The following is a 9,975-nucleotide window of genomic DNA, read 5'->3' as shown; positions in this document are numbered from 1 at the left end:
TGCAGGAGAACAGCGACTTAGCAAGTCCTAATGTTGCAAGGCATATTCTAAAGCAGAGCTTACCATGCATGCTCATTTGCTAGCAATTGACGCAAAATTGCAGCGTGTCAGAAAAAAATTATTTGAGGGCATCATAGAGAAAATAGGTCTTCAGATAGCTATAATCTCCATATAGAATCCATGATCCAAAGTGGAGGGATTTTTTGTTATTTAAAATCTGGATTCTAAAATTATTATTGATAATCCTGATTCCTAGTGTCCTGTGTGGATTCAAATGTCATCGAAGATATGGGGTAAGGAAGTCTTTTGCCAGGTAAAATCTGGTGCTATCTGGGCTGAAGTGGATTCTCAGATTTTGGAAATTTTGGATAGGAGATTTTGGCTATCCTCCTGTTTGGATGCCACACAGAATTTATTATCAGAATCTTATAATCTGAAACCGATTCAAATGGGCCCTTAATGCTTCAAATAGCATGATGAGGAATCGATGATGCAAAAAAGTATTCACCGGAATATTCAGGCAAATTCCTTTGTTCGCCCCAACAAAATTCTAGTGTCCAAAAGCTATTCTTGCAAATTCTGAAATCTGTGTAACAGAGTTAAGCGCAATTTTGCATACTGCTAAAGATAAAAAAAACATATCTTCAACAAGTACATCTTATTCGGTATTACATGCCAAGAGATGTAAAATTTTAAACCGAAGAGCACACTTGCAAAGCAGGGGGCATCAAATCTTACACTGTATAAGTCGATATCGACTTATCTGGGTTCCCTGGGTGAAAATGCACTTCACATAGACAAACTGCAGATGAAACAATAGAGTATCAATCGCCCTGTTCGGCTGATGGTTTCTACAGCTGATAAGCCGGCTGATACTGTTTCGTTGTGAAAGAAAAACACTGTACCATGGCTGATAGTTGACCATTTACAATATAACTATTCCAGTTTGTGTACACAAAAAATATCACCATGGTATCCTGTTGCTGGCGGCAATGAAATTCAATTATCTTCACAAAAATTTGTCACTTGCACTGATCTGACAGAAAAGAACAGCCTTATAGAGATCAACAGAGTGCAGACAGGTTCCAACTGCATGACCAATACAATGCCATTATCAATGGAACCTCAGAGCAACTTATTCATCGAGTAAATCTGGACCTTATAAAGAATAGTGTTTGTATAACCAGCAGCATATCTGACACCAATGCATGCCTGAACTCCAAAGCACAGGTTGGGTCCAAAATGGAATGCAATCACACCTGTAGAATACACCTTGTACACATGACTGGATTAGAAGTTAAAAAACCAAACAACAATCCCATGACACCCTTGAAACCGAATAATTCATCTTCTTGACAACAATGGATGAACAATTGAGCATTAACCGACACCGACAGGCACGAGCCTGCAAACCTTTCGTGCTCATAAACACATCTTATTGTTAGTCTATGACATGTTGGTACTTGGCTGGTTGGACCTGCACATAGCATCACGGGCATCACCTATCAAATCAAAGTCTATTAAATGGGAAAACCACTTGCAGGCTAGAGGATACGATTCACAGGATCCTCTCCCTCAAGATGGCTACAATTCAGGCCATGTCGCTGCAGGATGCCCCCAACTATCAACATTCATTAGGCCTGTTGTAGCACGATTACGCAACACTAGTAACCGCCCTAATAAGTGCTTAGGGTCTCTCCAAAAATTATTGCATTTGTCCTTTGTGGCTGCCTGTATATGCAGCTATAGGTTTTGTCATTGCGGGCCAGATTCATTGATCTACCGACTCGAACCACACACGCCGAACAGGTAAAAAACGTGTATCTCTCGTGGCGGATCTAGAAATGAACCGAAGAGGGGGCTAAATAATAGAAGAGTACAAATCGTACTAGCCATACACCAATAGAAGACTAAAATCGATGCAATTCTTTGAAGTAATAATATTGAGCATTTTGAAGCAATATGAGATGTAAGACATTAACTGAAACTGAAAAACAGGACCAAAAGGGCAGCAGGAGCACTGAGCACACCTGGAGCAGTCGGACGGCTAGGCAGGGCAACCTATAGCCCTAGCGGTTGGTGTCCGTGGCCAGCCACGGAGGAGGGCGAAGGCACCGGCTATCATAAGAAAGAACTTGGCGGGAAACCAAGGTGAACCGGAGGCCGCAGACACAGAACGGGGACGGGGAGTCAGAGTCTGACTGGGCACCTAGCCGCGGAGGAGGCCTGAGGCGGCGAGGCGGCTGCGGGCAGGACCGGAGGCAGCTTGGCGAGGAGACGAGGAGAAGGGCAAACTGCAGACGCGCAGCGAGCCAGCGACGGCGAAAAAGCAGCGTCAGATGCCCTTGTGACCACCGACCTTCAGCCTGTTCGCCCGATCGTAAACGATCTAAATTTACAGTGGGAACACTATTTTTCTCTCACATCAAACCAGCCAGCTGTAATAATCCACGATCGTATACGATCGTTTCAGCCCCAACCGAACAGTCTGCTTATCTCAGCCGTTGATACATTGGTAGGCCCCACTCCCTTTTAGATTTTTTTAATCGGTTCATCTCTTCTCCCTCGCGCACTCGCACGCTCGCCGCGAGTCGCGAGTCGCGACTGCGCCTCGTCCTCACCCCACCGGCGCAACCGGAGCCCGTGCCGCCTGAGTCTCGCTGCACCACGACGACGACGGCCCCTTCTCCAGGCACCCCGGCGGCGCTCCTCCCCCTCCCCAGTGCCTTCCGCGTTGAGAATCGTAGAGACGGAGACGCAGATTTGGGAGTCAGAATCCCGGTCTTGCCGCAGTCGTGCACGCTAGGGTCGCGAGGCGTTGCAAGCTGGGTTGTGAAGTCCCTATTGGACTGGGCTGAAGATCTGTTCCCAAAGGTTCTGGCCCACGAGGGGGGCTGCAGCCCCACTAGGCCCCCCTGCAGATCCGCCATCTCGAGAAAATGGATGTGGAATAATCCATCAGTGCAGTGACAGGAAAGGAGGTACACGGCGACTACGACTGCGATTTCGCAAACATCGCACTGGAGGGTCAAGACAGGACAAGAGGAGTGGGGGGCAGAGGTTGGAGAGGTAAAGAAGAAGCGAAGAATTGGAACTTTTCTTGTTGAGCTCCGCCGCCGTCGGAGGCGGAGAACAAATGAATTGGAGGGGAGGAAATTTGTGGCGAAGCGTGCTGATTTTAATGTGTTTTGAGCAATGTTTTCAAGGCAGGTAAGGCGAGGCGTGGCGAGTGACTACCGCCTTACGCTTAGGCGAGTAAGGCGTAAGGCGAGGCGACGCCTTACCAACTAAAGAAAATTTTAAAACAGCAGCTCAGAGCAGTATATAGATTTTTTTGAGCAAACTCGGAGCAGTATATAGATGATAAAGAAAAAAGGAAAGGAAAAAAAGAAAAAGAAAGGAGGAGTAAGAAGCCCAGCCCACGTGCACCAAGCAGCCCATGTGGCCCTCACCCTAGTAGCCCTAGCGTGTCTTCATCTCTCTCGGTCTCTCCTGCACTGTGCCGCCGCCGCAGCTTCCGCCTCCGCCCATCTCTCTGTCTCTTCCCTCCCGTTCCCTCCGCCTCCGCCCACCTCTCTCTCTCTCTCTCTCTCTCTCTCTCTCGATAGTGGAAGAGGAACAGAGGAGGCGGGGAAACAGCAACCTGTCGCGCAGATGGGGAAGAGGGTAGGGGGAGGCGGAGCGGCTCGTGTCTTGCTCGATGGAGGACCAGAGGAGGCGGCGGGGAAACAGCAGCCCGCCGGCGGCTGCTCCTCGCGCGGATGGGGAAGAGGGGAGGGGGAGGAAAGCCTATTCTTGAGGCGGAGGCCGCCAGCAGCAGCTTCTCCCGGCGGCGCGGGCGAACGCGTTCACGCGGGCGAGCAGGTAGGTTCGTCTTCCCCGCGAGCGCTCCTCTCTCTGCTCTCTGATTTTTCCCGCGCTCCTCTCCACGCGCGCCTAATCTCTGCGCGCGGGACTGCTCTTTTCCCCCATCCTTTCTCCCGCGCTCCCGCGTTTTCCCGCCGCGAGCATCCCGTATGGCGCCCGCCTTGCTCGATCTGGGAAGAATCGGACGCCAAAGCGACATTTTCCGGACGCCACAGGCCTAAGGCGGACGCCATATGAATTTGAGGCGAGTCGTCTGCCAAATCGTCTGGCCTGGAGCGCCTTGGCGATTAGGCGACGCCAAAGCGACGCCTTAAAAACATTGGTTTTGAGTTGCCGTGAGATCTGGGTGGAGGTGTTGGTTGAGTTCTTTTGCTATTCGGTCTTAAAACTCCGTAGAAGTTGTTTGAACTCCATTGTAAGCTGGTCTCCCTGGACCGTGGGCTTTCGATAAGCTTTCAATAAAGCCGGGCAATCTTTGATCTAAAAAATTTGCGGCGAAGCCATCGAAAAAAAGATGAATTTGAAACATTGCAAGTTTCCTCGTCGATCGGAATTGCGGTAACGTCTAACGGGCATGACCACGTGGCATAAGAGATGGATTTTCATGTTAGAGCATCTCCAGCAGTTCCCTTATCTCATCCATCATCCTTATAAACCTATCATATCGAGGGAGACGAGGTTGTTTTCTTGCTCTAGCAGCTCACTAATAGCATCCCCCTATTTTTGGTGGTAAAAAAACTCCTCTTCTTCGCTCAAATAAAGGGGAAGTTAGATCTCCTCCGATAAAATGGGGTCCATTCGAACTGCCTCTTCTCCCTCTTGTTCACCCTCGGAGATGGTCGCCGCCAGTAGTCGACGTGGCAGTGCCTCGCCTCCAACCTCATGTTGCCGGTGCCCGTCAGTGTGCCGCCTCCAAAACCCCATGCTTCCCCGTGCCCGCTGCTGCCTCCAACTCGGTGCTGCTCATGCTAACGAGAAGATACAACACGGAGGCCGCCATTGCCATGGATCCAAGTTCGATAGCCATGGTGAGGGGCGAGCGACGGTGGGGGCGGAGCAAGGGCAGGCACGACAGTGGCCGAGGTTGAGGCCGGGGCCGGCACGACGGTGGCCGAGGCTGAGGGCGGCACCGGCGCGGCCGAGGCCGAGGACGATGCAGCGAGCCGAGGTCGGTGTGGTAGGATCGTGGCCAGGATTTAGGGGAGGAGATTGCGCTGGGGAAGGAGGTCGCCGCGCCGGTTGACGCACGGGAGAGGTCACGGCGGGGAAGGAGGTTGAAGAAGGCAGGGAAGTCGATAAGCCAAATGTTGAAGAAGATATTGTCAAACAGCCCCCATATGTAAGTGTATATTAGGGTTGACGTATTGGTGCTCTGCTGCAGCAACTCCCCCAATCTATATCTAAATCTATACATAAAAATAATAAAGAGACAAAATTTCTGTCATTTTTTGGTACCCATTTTAATTTCATGAATATAGAAACCGCATGTAGCCCTTCTCTTTGTATAATAGTGCAGGACTACTTAAGGTAGTCTAGACTAATGGGAATCCTAATCCAATTAGATATCTCTGATCTCGAGTAATCTCCTTTTTTCCAAATAGAAAAACATAAGAATAGAAATCTCCTGATTGACTATGCTCTTTTACCTGTTTCGGTCGACCAGACCATCCATCCGTCCGTGTCCTTTTTGAATTTCCGGGAGATCCCAGCCGCACCCTGGATAGTGGTTTTTCTTTCTGTCTCGTACTGCTGGAGACTCCAGTGGCCCCGTTCGCTTGGAGGAATTCTGGAGGAATCTGGAGGAATTTGTGAGAGGAAAACACTGTTGTTCCGAATAAAAAAAGAAGTAGATCAGGCCGGGTTTAACGGCACGCGAACGGGCCCAGTTTTCCTTTCTTGCCTCAGTACTGAACCCACTGTGGCCACCTCTGCTTTTCTTTTTTCAGTCTCGTACTGGTGCTTTGCTGGTTCTAATCCCCCGTTTTGGACTCCAATGATCCAGTCTATAGTAAAGGCTAACATGGGATAGCCTGCTGGCTCTGCAAATCTGCGTTTATTTAGAGTAAATAATCGTTAGGCCATGAAAATCATAAGAACAGTTGCAAGGAGAACAGCGACTTAGCAAGTCCTAATGTTGCAAGGCATATTCTAAAGCAGAGCTTACCATGCATGCTCATTTGCTAGCAATTGACTGCAAAATTGCAGCGTGTCAGAAAAAATTTATTTGAGGGCATCATAGAGAAAATAGGTCTTCAGATAGCTATAATCTCCATATAGAATCCATGATCCAAATTGGAGGGATTTTTTGTTATTTAAAATCTGGATTCTAAAATTATTATTGATAATCCTGATTCCTAGTGTCCTGTGTGGATTCAAATGTCATCGAAGATAAGGGGTAAGGAAGTCTTTTGCCAGGTAAAATCTGATGCTATCTAGGGCTGAAGTGGATTCTCAGATTTTGGAAATTTTGGATAGGAGATTTTGGCTATCCTCCTGTTTGGATGCCACACAGAATTTATTATCAGAATCTTATAATCTGAAACCGATTCAAATGGCCCCTTAATGCTTCAATTAGCATGATGAGGAATTGATGATGCAAAAAGTATTCACCGGAATATTCAGGCAAATTCCCTTGTTCGCCCCAACAAAATTCTAGTGTCCAAAAGCTATTCTTGCAAATCCTGAAATCTGTGTAACAGAGTTAAGCGCAATTTTGCATACCGCTAAAGAAAAAAAAAACATATCTTCAACAAGTACATCTTATTCGGTATTACATGCCAAGAGATGTAAAATTTTAAACCGAAGAGCACACTTGCAAAGCAGGGGGCATCAAATCTTACACTGTATAAGTCGATATCGACTCACCTGGGTTCCCTGGGTGAAAATGCACTTCACATAGACAAACTGCAGATGAAACAATAGACTATCAATCGCCCTGTTCGGCTGATGGTTTCTGTAGCTAATAAGCCGGCTGATGTTGTTTCGTTGTGAGAGAAAAACACTGTACCATGGCTGATGGTTTCCCATGTACATTATAACTATTCCAGTTTGTGTACACAAAAAATATCACCATGGTATCCTGTTGCTGGCGGCAATGAAATTCAATTATCTTCACAAAAATTTGTCACTTGCACTGATCTGACAGAAAAGAACAGCCTTATAGAGATCAACAGAGTGCAGACAGGTTCCAACTGCATGACCAATACAATGCCATTATCAATGGAACCTCAGAGCAACTTATTCATCGAGTAAATCTGGACCTTATAAAGAATAGTGTTTGTATAACCAGCAGCATATCTGACACCAATGCATGCCTGAACTCCAAAGCACAGGTTGGGTCCAAAATGGAATGCAATCACACCTGTAGAATACACCTTGTACACATGACTGGATTAGAAGTTAAAAAACCAAACAACAATCCCATGACACCCTTGGAACCGAATAATTCATCTTCTTGACAACAATGGATGAACAATTGAGCATTAACCGACACCGACAGGCACGAGCCTGCAAACCTTTCGTGCTCATAAACACATCTTATTGTTAGTCTATGACATGTTGGTACTTGGCTGGTTGGACCTGCACATAGCATCACGGGCATCACCTATCAAATCAAAGTCTATTAAATGGGAAAACCACTTGCAGGCTAGAGGATACGATTCACAGGATCCTCTCCCTCAAGATGGCTACAATTCAGGCCATGTCGCTGCAGGATGCCCCCAACTATCAACATTCATTAGGCCTGTTGTAGCACGATTACGCAACACTAGTAACCGCCCTAATAAGTGCTTAGGGTTTCTCCAAAAATTATTGCATTTGTCCTTTGTGGCTGCCTGTATACGCGGCTATAGGTTTTGTCATTGCGGGCCAGATTCATTGATCTACCGAGTCGAACCACACACGCCGAACAGGTAAAAAACGTGTATCTCTCGTGGCGGATCTAGAAATGAACCGAGAGGGGGCTAAATAATAGAAGAGTACAAATCGTACTAGCCATACACCAATAGAAGACTAAAATCGATGCAATTCTTTGAAGTAATAATATTGAGCATTTTGAAGCAATATGAGATGTAAGACATTAACTGAAACTGAAAAACGGACCAAAAGGGCAGCAGGAGCACTGAGCACACCTGGAGCAGTCGGACGGCTAGGCAGGGCAACCTATAGCCCTAGCGGTTGGTGTCCGTGGCCAGCCACGGAGGATGGCGGAGGCACCGGCTATCATAAGAAAGAACTTGGCGGGAAACCAAGGTGAACCGGAGGCCGCAGACACAGAACGGGGACGGGGAGTCAGAGTCTGACTGGGCACCTGGCCGCGGAGGAGGCCTGAGGCGGCGAGGCGGCTGCGGGCAGGACCGGAGGCAGCTTGGCGAGGAGCCGAGGAGAAGGGCAAACTGCAGACGCGCAGCGAGCCAGCGACGGCGAAAAAGCAGCGTCAGATGCCCTTGTGACCACCGGCCTTCAGCCTCGCCCGATTGTAAACGATCTAAATTTACAGTGGGAATACTATTTTTCTCTCACGTCCAACCAGCCACCAAACCAGCCAGCTGTAATAATCCATGATCATATATGATCGTTTCAGCCCCAACCTAACAGTCTGCTTATCTCAGCTGTTGATACATTGGTAGGTCCCACTCCCTTTTAGATTTTTTTTAATCGGTTCATCTCTTCTCCCTTGCGCACTCGCACGCTCGCCGCGAGTCGCGAGTCGCGACTGCGACTTGTCCTCACTCGACCGGAGCAACTGGAGCCCGTGCCACCGGAGTCTCGCTACACCACGGCGACGACGGCCCCTTCTCCAGGCACCCCGGCGGCGCTCCTCCCCCTCCCCAGTGCCTTCCGCGTTGAGAATCATAGAGACGGAGACGTAGATTTGGGAGTCGGAATCCCGATCTTGCCACAGTCGTGCACGCTAGGGTCGTGAGGCATTGCAAGCTGGGTTGTGAAGTCCCTATTGGACTGAGCTGAAGATCTGTTCCCAAAGTTTCTGGCCCACGAGAGGGGCTGCAGCCCCACCAGGCCCCCTGCAGATCCGCCATCTCGAGAAAATGGATGTGGAATAATCCATCAGTGCAGTGACAGGAAAGGAGGTACACGGCGACTACGACTGTGATTTTGCAAACATCGCACTGGAGGGTCAAGAGAGGACAAGAGGAGTGGGGCGGTGGTTGGAGAGGTAAAGAAGAAGCGAAGAATTGGAACTTTTCTTGTTGAGCTCCGCCGCCGTCGGAGGCGGAGAACAAATGAATTGGAGGGGAGGAAATTTGTGGCGAAGCATGCTGATTGTAATGTGTTTTGAGTTGCTGTGAGATCTGGGTGGAGGTGTTGGTTGAGTTCTTTTGCTATTCGGTCTTAAAACTCCGTAGAAGTTGTTTGAACTCCATTGTAAGCTGGTCTCCCTGGACCGTGGGCTTTCGATAAGCTTTCAATGATAAGCTTTCAATAAAGCCGGGCAATCTTTGATCTAAAAAATTTGCGGCGAAGCCATCGAAAAAAAGATGAATTTGAAACTTTGCAAGTTTCCTCGTCGATCGGAATTGCGGTAACGTCTAACGGGCATGACCACGTGGCATAAGAGATGGATTTTCATGTTAGAGCATCTCCAGCAGTTCCCTTATCTCATCCATCATCCTTATAAACCTGTCATATCGAGGGAGATGAGGTTGTTTTCTTGCTCTAGCAGCTCACTAATAGCATCCCCCTTTTTTGGTGGTAAAAAAAACTCCTCTTCTTCGCTCAAATAAAGGGGAAGTTAAATCTCCTCCGATAAAATGGGGTCCATTCGAACTGCCTCTTCTCCCTCTTGTTCACCCTCGGAGATGGTCGCCGCCAGTAGTCGACGTGGCGTGCCTCGCCTCCAACCTCATGCTGCCTGTGCCCGTCAGTGCGCCACCTCCAAACCCCCTGCTTCCCCGTGCCCGCTGCTGCCTCCAACTCGGTGCTGCTCATGCTAGCGACAAGATACAACACGGAGGCCGCCGTTGCCATGGATCCAAGTTCGATAGCCATGGTGAGGGGCGAGCGACGGTGGGGCCGAAGCAAGGGCAGGCACGACAGTGGCTGAGGTTGAGGCCGGGGCCGGCACGACAGTGGCCGAGGCTAAGGGCG

At 48.8% G+C, this 9,975-nt stretch overlaps 2 long non-coding RNA genes across 4 annotated transcripts; both read right to left on the bottom strand.

The window, feature by feature from the left end:
• Positions 1-144: 144 nt before the first annotated feature.
• Positions 145-5,688, bottom strand: LOC136527578 (uncharacterized). The gene is made up of 3 exons (XR_010776856.1): positions 2,031-5,688; positions 906-1,477; positions 145-802 (listed from the first exon to the last, which is right to left on the bottom strand). It is a non-coding gene; the product is annotated as an uncharacterized lncRNA (long non-coding RNA).
• LOC136527577 (uncharacterized) lies at positions 5,689-8,320 on the bottom strand. 3 transcript variants are annotated; one of them, XR_010776855.1, is made up of 3 exons: positions 6,708-8,320; positions 6,478-6,555; positions 5,689-5,914 (listed from the first exon to the last, which is right to left on the bottom strand). It is a non-coding gene; the product is annotated as an uncharacterized lncRNA (long non-coding RNA). The 3 variants fall into 3 exon arrangements; XR_010776854.1 differs by having other exon boundaries at positions 6,733-8,320; XR_010776853.1 differs by lacking the exon at positions 6,478-6,555 and having other exon boundaries at positions 6,733-7,446; positions 7,998-8,320.
• Positions 8,321-9,975: the final 1,655 nt, after the last annotated feature.

Source organism: Miscanthus floridulus, chromosome 19 (genome assembly GCF_019320115.1).
Source record: "Miscanthus floridulus cultivar M001 chromosome 19, ASM1932011v1, whole genome shotgun sequence".
NCBI lineage: Eukaryota > Viridiplantae > Streptophyta > Magnoliopsida > Poales > Poaceae > Miscanthus > Miscanthus floridulus.
Note: the sequence above shows the minus strand (reverse complement) of the source record. Positions and strands in the feature narration are given on the sequence as shown.